Genomic DNA, 13,445 nt, shown 5'->3' with positions numbered 1-13,445 from the left:
AATTTGTGTCTAAAACTTATACATTTGACATAACTAAATGTGATGAAATATTTGATTTATTAGTCACAGATGGCCAGATTGTTGTTCCTAAGGGCTTGAAAGTACCCCCAATCGAACAACAGAAGAAAAGGGGTTATTGTAAATTTCATAATTTCCTTGGCCATAAAACCTCACGTTGTGTTCTTTTCAGGGATTTGGTTCAAAAGGCTCTCGACGAAGGGAGGCTCAAATTTGGTGAGAAACCAAAGGTTGTTCAGGCAAATGCTGAAACATCCAAAGCTGCTGAAACTCTCTATGCAGAACCCCAAGAAATAATGATGGTCGAAACAATGGAGTTCTCTCAGGTGCAAGTTCAGGGCATGTCTGAAGAGGATTACAACGAACAAATGAAGGTTGTGTATCCTCAGGCTGAGGAGGATTTAATTGATTTCTTGAACAGATGCAAACTCGGAAACAAGATTGTGATGCTCTGCCCTCGCTGCAGTGCAGTATGTGATAGGGAGGCTACTGAGGGCCTCAAAGAATACCAAGTTGTTAACAAGGGGGCAAGGCAGAACCAACGTTTCGATAAAGGCAAAGGAGTTATGGTGCAGTCGAACACTAATCAGAAGTCTGGTCAAAGGAATACTTTCTCTCCTCCTGGTTCAGTTCCGGTCGAAAAATGGATGCACCAGGGACTCATAAGGTTCAACAAAGGGGCCATGGAAGTAGGTGGTTCGAGTGGAACGAAGCAAATTGGCCCACAGGAGGCTAATAGGTACTCTTATAGGAACAATTACAGAGGAAAGAATCCTATGACGAGGACCCAATGGCGTAGGTTCCAGCGTCAGAAGAAATTGGCCCAACAGAATCTGCAAACGGGCCAGTATAAAGAAGTATCTAGGAGGCCAGTAAAAGAGAGACTCCTGCCTCCAGTGGATGAAGATAAGATGGAGGATGAGGATTTACTGGATTCTGAACCAGACTTTGATGTCATTTGTGTGGTATCTATCTTGCCATCTGAATATGATGTCCAGTCTGAAGTTACTGAGATCGAAAGTGAGTTCGATCATTTTGATATGGCTGACCCAAAGCCAGTATGTTACTATGTTATGAACAATGGCTGTGTGGAAGAACAATTAGCTTATTTCGAAAAGCCAGATTTTCAGATGAAAAGTCATCTCAAACCTCTTTTCATCAGAGCAAAAGTTGAGAATATTGGAATCAACAAAGTGCTCATAGATGGAGGAGCGGCTGTTAACTTAATGCCTCGATCTATGCTCCACAAGATCGGGAAACATGACACTGATCTATCTGCCCACAACATTGTGCTTTTGAATTATGAGGGTAAAACTGGCTATTCTTTGGGAGCCATTCAAGTAGATGTTGCTGTAGGCAGTATAGTTCGACCAACTCTATTCCTGGTGATACAGTCTAAGGCTAATTTTAACTTGCTATTAGGAAGGGAATGGATTCATGGAGTTGGGGCTGTGCCATCTACCCTCCACCAGAAACTCATTATCTGGAGGGAGGATGGGATTGTTGAAAATATAGAGGCAGATCAAAGCTTCTATAAGTCAGAGGTTGATAATGTTACTGCACAAACCTTTGACAAAAAGTTGGCTAACATAGCACCTTGTGGTGACAAGGAGGCTGTTGTCGAATCAAGTGACAATGTTATCCACTCTGTCAAACTCCATCCTACCTATGGGTTTATATGGGAGAGGGAGGAAATTGATGATGTTCCCTCTGAAGATGGAGTCATTCCACCAACTGGGTGGAATATATATGAAGATTAATATGACTGAGGCCACTGCATGGGCCAGAATTACGGCTTATATGGCCGAAAATAGACTAAATACGGCCTTTGAGGCTGAATCTCAACAAAATATGGCAGTTGAAGCCAAGATCGAAGATCATGAAAACAAAGAAACAAAGGATCGAAGACTGGATTGTATTTATGATGATGAGCCGCTGGGTTTTGAGAAAAATCCCATAAGTGAGGTGCCAAAGATGCAGGCTCAAGATCCTTTGGAGGAAATCGACATTGGAGATGGCTCGATAAAAAGGCCAACCTATATCAGTGCCAATATCACCTCAAGTCTAAAAGAAAAGCTGGTGCTTCTTCTTAGAGAATTTAAAGATTGTTTTGCTTGGGATTACCACGAAATGCCTGGGTTAAGCAGAGAAATGGTCGAAATGAAATTACCGATTAAGGAGGGAAAAAGACCAGTAAAACAACTACCAAGAAGATTCGCACCAGAAATTATGTTCAAAATTAAGGAAGAGATCGAAAGGCTGCTGAGGTGTAAATTCATCAGATCTGCCAGGTATGTCGAATGGTTAGCAAATATAGTCTCTGTCATTAAAAAGAATGGAACTCTTAGAGTATGCATAGATTTTAGGGATTTAAATAATGCTACACCTAAAGATGAATATGCGATGCCAGTAGCGGAAATGTTGGTAGATTCAGCAGCTGGCTTCGAATTTTTAAGCATGTTAGATGGTTATTCTGGTTATAACCAAATATTTATTGCTGAAAGTGATGTGTCAAAAACAGCATTTCGATGCCCTGGTGCTTTAGGCACTTATGAATGGGTGGTTATGCCCTTTGGGTTGAAAAATGCTGGGGCTACTTATCAAAGGGCCATGAATTCCATGTTTCATGATTTTATTGACACATTTATGCAAGTTTATATTGATGATATAATCATCAAATCCTCCTCAGAAGATAGCCATTTGGATTACCTTAGGCAATCTTTTGAACGAATGAGGAAACATGGATTAAAAATGAATCCATTAAAGTGTGCTTTTTGTGTGCGTGCAGGAGATTTCCTTGGTTTTGTGGTGCATAAAAAAGGCATTGAGATAAATCAAAATAAGACAAAGGCTATTCTTGAGACGAAGCCTCCTTCGACCAAAAAACAGCTTCAGTCTTTGCTAGGAAAAATTAACTTCTTGAGGCGATTCATTTCGAATCTAAGTGGCAAAGCTCAAATTTTTTCGCCATTACTTCGACTCAAGAAAGATGAACCATTCAAATGGAATGAAGAGCATCAAAAGGCTTTCGATGAAATTAAAGAATATCTGATCAAGCCTCCTGTGTTAATGCCTCCTAGTCGAAACAAGACTATGAAGTTGTATATTGCTGCGTCTGACAAGACCATTGGTAGCATGTTGGCTCAGGAAGACGATGATGGCGTAGAGCATGCAATTTATTATCTTAGTCGTGTACTAAATAATGCAGAAACTAGATATACTGCCATAGAAAAACTTTGTCTTTGTTTGTATTTCTCTTGTGCGAAACTTAAGCAATATATAAAGCCTGTTGATGTTTATGTATATTCTCATTATGATATTATTAAGCACATGTTGTCAAAACCTATTCTACACAGTAGAATTGGAAAATGGGCTTTAGCATTAACAGAATATTCTTTAACGTACAAACCTTTGAAATCTGTTAAGGGTCAAATTGTGGCAGATTTTATTGTAGATCACTCGGTGATCGAAATGCCGCAAGACTATGTCGATACAGAGCCTTGGATTTTGTATTTCGATGGTTCGAAACACAAACATGGAACTGGAATTGGAGTTTTAATAATATCCCCCAATAAAGTTCCAACTAAATTCAAATATAAAATCAAAGGGCTTTGTTCTAATAATGAGGCTGAGTATGAGGCTCTAATTACAGGCCTTGAAATTTTAATTAGCCTGGGGGCAAGAAATGTTAACATAAGAGGTGATTCAGAATTAGTGTTGAGGCAATTAACACAAGAATACAAATGTGTTAATGAACACTTAGCAAAATATTTTGTTATAGCAAGTTCTCTTCTGAATCATTTCGATTATATTAACATTGAGCATATACCTCGACAAGAAAACCAAGAAGCAAATGATTTAGCCCAAATAGCTTCAGGGTACAAAATGTCGAAGGAAAAGTTAACTCAGTTGATCGAAATAAAAGATAAACTGGTGTTACCAGAGCCATTAAGCACTAAATTGCCAATGCCAAAACTTGTGGGGGCAAGTATACCACAAAATAATGAAGATGAAAGCATGAATGATCTCCAGGAAAAAATTCAAATTTTGGCCATTGACAATATGTTAGATAATGATTGGAGAAAGTCCATTATTGAATATTTGGAAAATCCAATAGGCAATGTGGCTCGAAAGATCAAATATAGGGCTTTAAATTACGTGATTGTGGGAAATGATTTGTTTAAAAAGACTGCAGAAGGAGTGTTGCTGAAATGTCTAAGTGAATCAGAAGCATACTTGGCAGTTTCCCATGTTCACAGTGGGGCTTGTGGATCACATCAAGCAGGCCATAAAATGAAATGGCTTTTATTTCGACAAGGTTTGTATTGGCCTTCGATGTTAAAAGACCGTATAGAATTTGCTAAAGGCTGTCAGGAATGCCAAAAGCATGCAGGGATACAGCATGTACCTGCTAGTGAGTTACACTCCATAATCAAACCTTGGCCTTTCAGAGGATGGGCTTTGGACTTAATTGGTGAAATCAAGCCTGCTTCTTCTAAGAACCAGCGTTATATCATAGTTGGTGTCGATTACTTTACAAAATGGATCGAAGCAGTCCCTTTGCCAAATGTTGATCAGGAAGCAGTAATTAGTTTCATTCAAAATTATATTATTTATAGGTTTGGTATTCCCGAAACAATTACCACTGATCAAGGTTCAGTTTTTACTGGACGAAAAATGAAAGAATTTGCCCAAAAAACTGGCTTTCGATTATTAACCTCAACACCATATTACGCGCAAGCAAATGGTCAGGTCGAAGCAGCCAATAAGATTGTAATTAACTTGATTAAAAAACACGTGTCCCACTCTGCCTAGAAAGGTGGAATTAATGATGGGTAGTGGGAGATCGAGGCGACGGTTACCAGTACACGTGCCATCGTGTCGCCGTTCCAGGGAAACTGTTAGAAGAAGAGAAAAAATGTCAACTTCTCATCTTCCTTCGATCTCGAATCGAAGCAGACATTTTTTGGGGGCAATTTGTTAGCCCATATTTTTTGATGAGCTAAAAATATGCTCTAAATACGAATTTTGTTGGATACTGTTCGAATCGAAAAGAAAGAAGAGTCTATTGAAAGGGATTCACAGGTTCAAGGAAGTATTTACGAAATATAAGGCTAAGACAAGAAGGAGGGCTTCGAACCATTGGGCGATTCGAGCTGGTGTATGGTCGAGTCGAAGTCAAGGCAGCAAGATTTCTGGACTTAGCACAATTTCTGACAAAACTTCACAAAATCAGTTTGACTTCGAGCAATGTGGATAACCGTTCTAAGGAGCAGTTATGTGCATGTAAGGTGTACGTAGCAGGACACTTGGCATTAGGATAGTGTTCGATCGTTAGGGCAGTTTATTTTCGAATGTCTATATATAGCAGTTTTTAGTCAGATTTCGAGGTCGCAAATCATTTCTACAAAATCCTTATATACTCAAAGTATCCAGCGCAGAGAGAAACGAGTACGCAAGGAAAATGTATGATTGTGAACCATTTTAAGTTTCTGTAAACTTTACATTTCGAATGCAATGCAATTTACGCTTCACTTTATAATTTCTGTCTTTTAAATGGTTCATTCGATCGAATGAACTTGTTGAGCCTTTTAATTCTGCAATTTACCTTTCCCTTGTCAATTTACTTCCAGCATTTCGATTCTTTCAAAGAATTTTACTTCCTGTAAGTCTCAAACCAGTGAATGTTTGTTGCAATGATGAACATTAAAGGCTTCACATTTAAAGCAAACACATAAATGACATGCTCCTGAGATTCACTAGTTGGTCTCGCAAGCAATTAACTTAGACTAGCGGTTGTTTACCAAATTACAGCGTAAACAAGGATATAATATTTTTTTTATCTTTAAAAATGTACTAAAATTGAATACATTTTTACTCTTTACATTTACTAAAAGTTTAGTTCCTCTTCACAACTAAAAATACTTGTTTCTATTGAAATGTAAGGACTAAAAAAGTTATTAATTTTTATAAAAAAAAACTAAAATAAATATTTTAAAATAATTTGAGAGAAAAAATCATTTTTTTTACCGTTTTTATATTGTTAAATTTTTCTTTACATAGTTTGAACTTGTAACAAAGAACTGGCTGCATTATAATATTTCTTGAGTTTTTATTTTATATTTTTATCAACCATTTTACTATTTCTTGTGTGACACACAATAACTGAGATGGATTGCACCTTCAATCTTTTACACCAATTAACATATTTTTTTATGCTTACAACTTGATTCAATTAACTAACAATTATACAAATTATTTCACTCCTTCGCTGTCATTGAGAAAACATTTTGGAGAATTCATGATTCTCTTGGCTTAATTAAGTTAACTTTTTACCTGTTTTATGCAAAGAACAAGAGTTGTAAAAATAGTTCAGTGCTCTTTGGAGATGAGTGCTGTAATCTCCCTACTTAGCATGATGTGTAACTTTGTTGCATCATTACTGCTAAAACAGTATATTAACTCTTGTCTATCTGTGTTGAGTGTTCATCACAAATTAAGGTTTTTGGAAAAAGGAAAAAAAAAAGTTGAGCTAGACACTTCATGTGATATTTGAAATTATCATACTTATGATTTTTAATGTTTACAATTACTTTTACATGTACGTTTCTTAGGTAATAAATATTTATATTACTAAATAACTAAGGAGATTTATTATAGAGGATGTCAATATAATTTTGCTCAAATATTTTTTATCGGTAACTCATTATATATATATATATATATATATATATATATATATATATATATATATATATATATATGATATCGTTAATATTCTCTTTAGTTGGTATGCATTAACAACAACAAAAAATTAAACTAAAAAATCATGAATTCTTTTATTTTTTAAAATTTAATTTAAAAATATTATCGTATTTTATCAAGACACATGAAAATGCGAGAAAGTATATAAGTATTATTATGAAATTTGCATAAATTTATCAGGAAAATAAGATTTCTTTTTTGTTTCTTAGACCCAATTGGCTGTTTTATATTTCAACTCAAGTCAATAAAATCCCAAATGATTTCAATTAAAAATTCAATTAATATATATATATATATATATATATATAAATATATTACATTATTATCTAATTATAAAATGTTACATATAGCAAAATTATTAGCTTATATAATAATTAATTTAAAAATATATTTAAGATTATGTTTAGTTTTGATTATATATATATTTTTTTGTACTAACATAATATACAAATCAAAGTCGTTAAAAATACAATTAAGCCTGATATATATCAACCCAACCTCTGCTGGTCCGTCTGCTTATAAGGTCCAGCGTTACATGACTTTCTAGTCGATGGGGAAACGACACGTCAAATATTTAACAGAGACCATATCAGGAAAAACAAGCAACCGCAAGGATATAAACCCAACACTGTTAGGCCTGGGAGTTGATGTGGCTTCCAAGAAAATTTAAAAATAACTAGGTACACTCATATGAGTATGATGAACACTTGGCTAAAAACTTGACTTGAAACTCGTTTTTAACTTATTTGCGTTGTCCCATTCAATCTTTTTAACGTGGTAGGCCAGTAGTTTCTCACAAAACAATTATCATTATTTGTAACACCCCCCCACCCCCCACAAAAAAAAAAAAAAAACATTTTCATTATATGCTATTAAACTATAGTGTATGAATATAATATAAGATTCTTCATTGATTTTCTGTAATAAATCGAATATGCAAGTATGTTTCATTTGTATTTTTTTTCTTATTTTTTAATTGAATCATGTGATTTTCCACTCTTTATGGGTCTTAAAAACAAATCTTTTAAAGATATCAATTAATAAATTAATAAAAAATGTACTGATAATTTTAAATACTACACGTATAAAGAATTCTCAATTTAACTCCTTAACTAATATTAGAATGCTAGTAGTACTATTTCCCTTTATCCATACAAAATGTTTGTTCATTAATAATAGAATAGGCTTAAAAAATTTGTCATTACTGTTGGGAGATCAACAAACAAGAATTGAGAAATTACATTAGATTTATCAAGCATAAGCATTTTCCCACAAATCACACAAATGTGATTATGTGAGTGGTATTTACGGGAAAAAAATAGAATTCTTTAACGTAACTCAATAATGCTAAAAAATGCAGTGTAGTAAACGAAAAACTCTATGCCCGTAATGTTTTCCTTTTCTATAACTTTATATAATCAAGAGAAAAATAGTTAATAAGAAAAGGAAGTGTGGAAATGAGATGAGTAATGTAATAAAAAAAAGATTAAAAAAATATATGAAAAGTGTCACTCCACTCTATCTAAGTATAAGAGTCTTTCAATTAATTTACACTTTTAAAAAATAATTAATTTAATTAATCATATTAATTTGTCAGTTGTTCAGATTATTATTTTAAATTTATTCTTTTTTATCTCTCTATCATTTAATTTTTTCTCACTAATATTTAAAAAGAAAGTAATAAAGATATGTAGAAAAAAAATAATTAATACATCTATAAATTAAAAATAAATATTATAAAAAGAAATAAATAAATTTCTGAAAAAATTAGAGATGAAGGATATAAAAAATACATGTAAAATAACACAACTGATAGTAAAATAACAATGTATATAATGTGAAAAAGTATTTCCATCTAAACTTTAAACTCTTAATCTTTTTTAAAAAAAAAAAAGAAAAGAAAACATCTTATATGCTTAATAAAATAATATAATCCTATTTGTTAGAATATTTTTTGGTAACTCTATTTGTTAGAGTATAAAATAACACAATTAAAAAAATAGATAAAAAGGATATGGAATTGTTTATTTCTGAAAATATAAATGTATATCCGTACAAGCTTAGCGGATAATATATGGTAAAATTGATAACATATTTATAAATATATAAGAAATAAAATAAGGGCAAATGCAAATTAATATCTTAACAAATGAGTTTAAAATTAAAAATATTTGTTAAAAAGTTAAAATTTATTATTAAAATATTTTTAATATCGGTTCCAAGAGAAAACTATATTTTTGTTATCATTTATTAATATATCTCGACTTGGTTTTTAATAACTTTATTTATTAATTTAGTTGAACTAATAACAAGTTCCATAAAAAAATAGGTGGGACTGGGGTCGCAATCACGTGGAGGAAACAATATTGATAGAGGTGGACGAGACGCGTGACACGGGGACCAAATGATCCCTGTCGTGTTGCCCAAAACCGTTAGATTGATTACATGTAAGGCTGCGATTGAGCCTGTAGGGGGCCGCAGAATAACATGGAAGATCCTCTGTATTTTTCTGATTCTCAATTCTGAATCCTTATTTGGCTTTTTACGGTTTTTCTGTTTCTATCTTAACCTGTGCCTGCTTGGACGTTATGATCTTCTTGAAAGAGCAAATTAAATTATAAATCACTATTAAACATACCCATCAGCTAGGGTTAATGACATGGAAAGTGCATATAACGACAGGGTGGGGGACCAAATCTGATTGATCGAGAATGTGAATACATCATTACAGTAAGTAAGCACCAAGTTGCTCATGCTGAGTTTCAAAAATCCCAGTTGTATTCTAGATAAGACAAATTATGCAGGCTAGGCCTTTTTCCGGATATATAAAAAATTAAAAATTTATATACTAGCTAGACAATGACATATCTGCGGCTTAACCTGTTCTTCACACATACACATATTTCAAGATCATAACCTTGCTGCACATGACAATCTTTGTCAAATTAGATGTATAGACCGGCATTGATCAGAGCTTAAGCCATTAAATGTGTCTCATTTATAATCAGGGAAAGAGACGTTTCTTCGTCGAGTTGGAAGAGCATGTTTGTTACTTTGATTTTTTATACTATAAGATCCATTTTCCATAAATTTCAACTTGTTCATCATGCATGGTCCATGGATCATGGATGAGGTATAGCTAGCTAGCTTTTCTGGGTTCATGGTATGGACTGCATGTATATGGGGGATAGGTTACAACAAATAAGACACAGCTTTTTTCGTGAGGCCCAGTCGTCAACAAAGTAATAATTTTTATATATTGAGTACCAACTACCAAGAAGCAATTTCCATATACTATATATATGGCTGCACCACAACAGCGTATACAATGATATGCACATTATACTAGGAAAAGGAAAATACAAACCCTTTGTCCTCTCCATATACAATGTTTTTTCCCGCGAAACAACGGCTTTCCCCTCTCTTCTTTTAAAAAAATAACCGAAAGCTGTTTTACAATCAAACTCATGATCTTATTTTGAAATTAATTGGATGATGCTTACATTTTAAACGGCTAATATGGAAATTGGACGATAATATGTACTGTAACTTATCCTAATTACTAATAAAGCAACATAATACGACAAAGAATTTAATGCGAAATGTGTTTCAGCATAAATGCTGTTCTAAGGTGAAACACTAGAGTTACTAAACAAGTAAAATAAATTTTACTACTATCATATTGGGTAGTTTAGTGGAATAACAATGACCTGTAACGTGTTTCTTCATAAATGCTAACTGTTTCGACCCGAAACATTTTTTTTTAATATACATTAGATGTATCCTCTTGCTCCAGCCACATAAACTAGGATTATATGAGTAACAATATTTTTAAAAATATTTAACGTAATTATCTGTACTCACATTTAAAATAATGACTTGAGTTAAAACAAATCCATGTTAATTGTTCGATGCTATTAATGTTTATATATATGTGGAGAATTTGTTGTGTAAGGTTTTGTTTGGCCTAATTTTATTTGGCTTAAAAATTACTTTAAACATAGTTAAATATAATAGTTTTAAAAATGATGTAAAAATTGTTTGATTTTTTTTAATTTTGAAAAATGAAATGAAAGAGAGAAAAAAATTTAAGATACAGGGACAAGACAGAAAGAGATAGCAGAGAGAGTAAGACTAAAAAATAAAATGAAAAAATATTTTTATTCTGAAATTACTTCATGCATCTTGTTTTTAACTTATTTATTTTATTTTAATAAAATTAAGTTGCTTAAGTTCTTAAGAATTTTTAAACAGTTGTGTTTAGCCAATTTTATATATACATAAAAGCTAAAACAATACTCGATAGTCGAAATATATATATGCTGGTATTATTTGCCTTTTAAAAAAGAAAAACAAAAAGGGGTACGCTCTCAAACTACCGGTCTAACGTGGTCCAAATGCAGTGACTACGAATATCTGCTTTTACCTTGTGCTAGTGCCATGAAAAGTATATATCCAAGTATTGTGCCACTTGCTCCCCTCTGTTTGTGTCAGATATTGGGTTCAATCCAAAGGCCGAAACGCATTTTCATGTTGCCTTCAATCACAATTTTTTTCCTTTTGCTTTTATTGGGAAGTTGGAAACAGGCCTCAATTCGACCGAAACACAAAATGAACTTACGTTTCGGCTTTTGAAGGGGGCCAAAAGTGTTGGTTTTTTCTCTTAATTGCTTTCCGCATAAAAAAGAAATGTAGTAGAAACGATTCATATAGTTGACTTTTCATGTTAGAATTTTATGTAGTTGACTAATTTCGCGTTATTCGTAGCGAACACAACCTTTTCTTTTTTCTGTTAACAGCCAAATTGAATTTGTTTCTTAAAAAAAAAAGTCCTTATCGATAATCTGTGAGATGAACTTTTAGGATCCTAAATCCTAATAAAAACATTGTTTCTTGTTTGTGTTGAGTGATGACCTATATATTAACAATGGGGGATTGTCATTGCACGTACCACAAACCAAATCGTTCCCTACCATAGTTTATTTTATTTTATTTTATTAAGAAAGTTGTTCACAAAGTTTGAATATCTGGTGAAGTATGTAGCTGCCAGGTATAAATTTACCCGAACAAACTCCGCCTAAACCAATACAGCTAAAATATCTCGACTGCATTATTGATCGTACAACAAACAGTTTAATTGTTAACCTTCTCTCAAAAATTCATTTATACTGGGTTATCGTTATACGGGCATGTGCCTGATATATAGTTTTGATTAAATACAACATGCATACCCATGCTTTTGTAGCAAAATACTTTTCGAATTGTGTCGTTATCTTCGTAACAAGAAGATTAAAAATCATAAAAAAGAGTTACTTTGATGATTTATATAAATAATTTAAACTGTTTAATTTTATAATATCTTGCTTGACTGCTCCTTATTTAAAACAGTTAATAGAAGAAAAGTTTCAGTTAAATGCAAACTTTAGATATCAGACGCGAGCCGAAAACATGCAAGAAATATATAGCTCAGTTCTAGCTTCATAAATTGAATATTCACTACCTCTCCATGTATTATATTTGTCTAATAAATATTTTTATTTTTTAGGGATGTGGAAATATCTAAACCAATATAACATTTCTTTAATAAAAAAATCTTAAAAATTAAAACTGAGGGAAAATCAAAAGGAGAATGCTTTTTTAGTATAAACTCAAGTTTGTGAAAATTTACAAAACAATGTGATTGGTTAAAAATGTTGAGCAGATACATAAAATCATTTTTTATAGGAACCCACCGATTATAGTTATTAATTCCTACTCTTTTGTACTTAATTTCATACTAATTTACCCACACTAAATAACATTAATAACGGTTAAATATAAACTATTTTTTATAATAAAAATATCTTTAAAAATATTTATATAACAGTTATTCTTGACTTAAAGATTAGGAATTGTATTTTTCTTATTTATGACTTGTAGATATGAAAAGGAGGGATTAAAAACAAAAACGATTCAAAAAATATTAAAAATATGAATAAGAAAGATTTTTTTTATATCAGACCAATTTCACTCTAACAACTATGAAAAAAGGGAGTCAAGCCAAGGAGAAAAGATATCTTGGAGACTCAAAATTCTATAATGAATATATCCTAAGCCTGAGTAACTATAGTAGATTTATATATCATTTTTTCATCTCTTCTCTTCTATGAGTTCGTAAATCCTTTTTCAAGTGTAAGACTCTTTATGATTATGAGGAGCTAAACCCTTAGTTACAGTTTGACAGACCTAAAAATTCAAAAAAAAAAAAAGTATTGTACACGTCTTATTTATCAATACAAAAAGGTATTTTCTTTTTTATTATTCTTTCTTATTTTAATTTCATGTATCATTCATCCTTACATTATCTTTACAGGTGCTCGATAGAGGGGAGTTTTGAATAGAAATATAAGAAAGGTCTTAGATACATCAATTGTAGAAATTAATCGCTTGACAGAGGATAATTTCTAATAAAACTAAAAGAAATGAATACCTTAATAAAATCATTGTTAGACATAAAGTGATTTCATTATGTCCATGCGTCAGGGCAAACATCTAGAATCATGCATTTTATCTATTGAGGCTTTGGAAAGACATTTGAAAGATATATAGATAAGATAGACTTGTCATCGTGAGATATTAGGGGCAAATATTCTAACAGATGTGGGTAGTAGAAAAAAAATTCA

The sequence above is a fragment of the Glycine max genome, chromosome 1 (assembly GCF_000004515.6).
Source record: "Glycine max cultivar Williams 82 chromosome 1, Glycine_max_v4.0, whole genome shotgun sequence".
Lineage (NCBI taxonomy): Eukaryota > Viridiplantae > Streptophyta > Magnoliopsida > Fabales > Fabaceae > Glycine > Glycine max.
The sequence above is the reverse complement of the archived record's forward strand: the minus strand, read 5'-3'. Positions refer to the sequence as shown.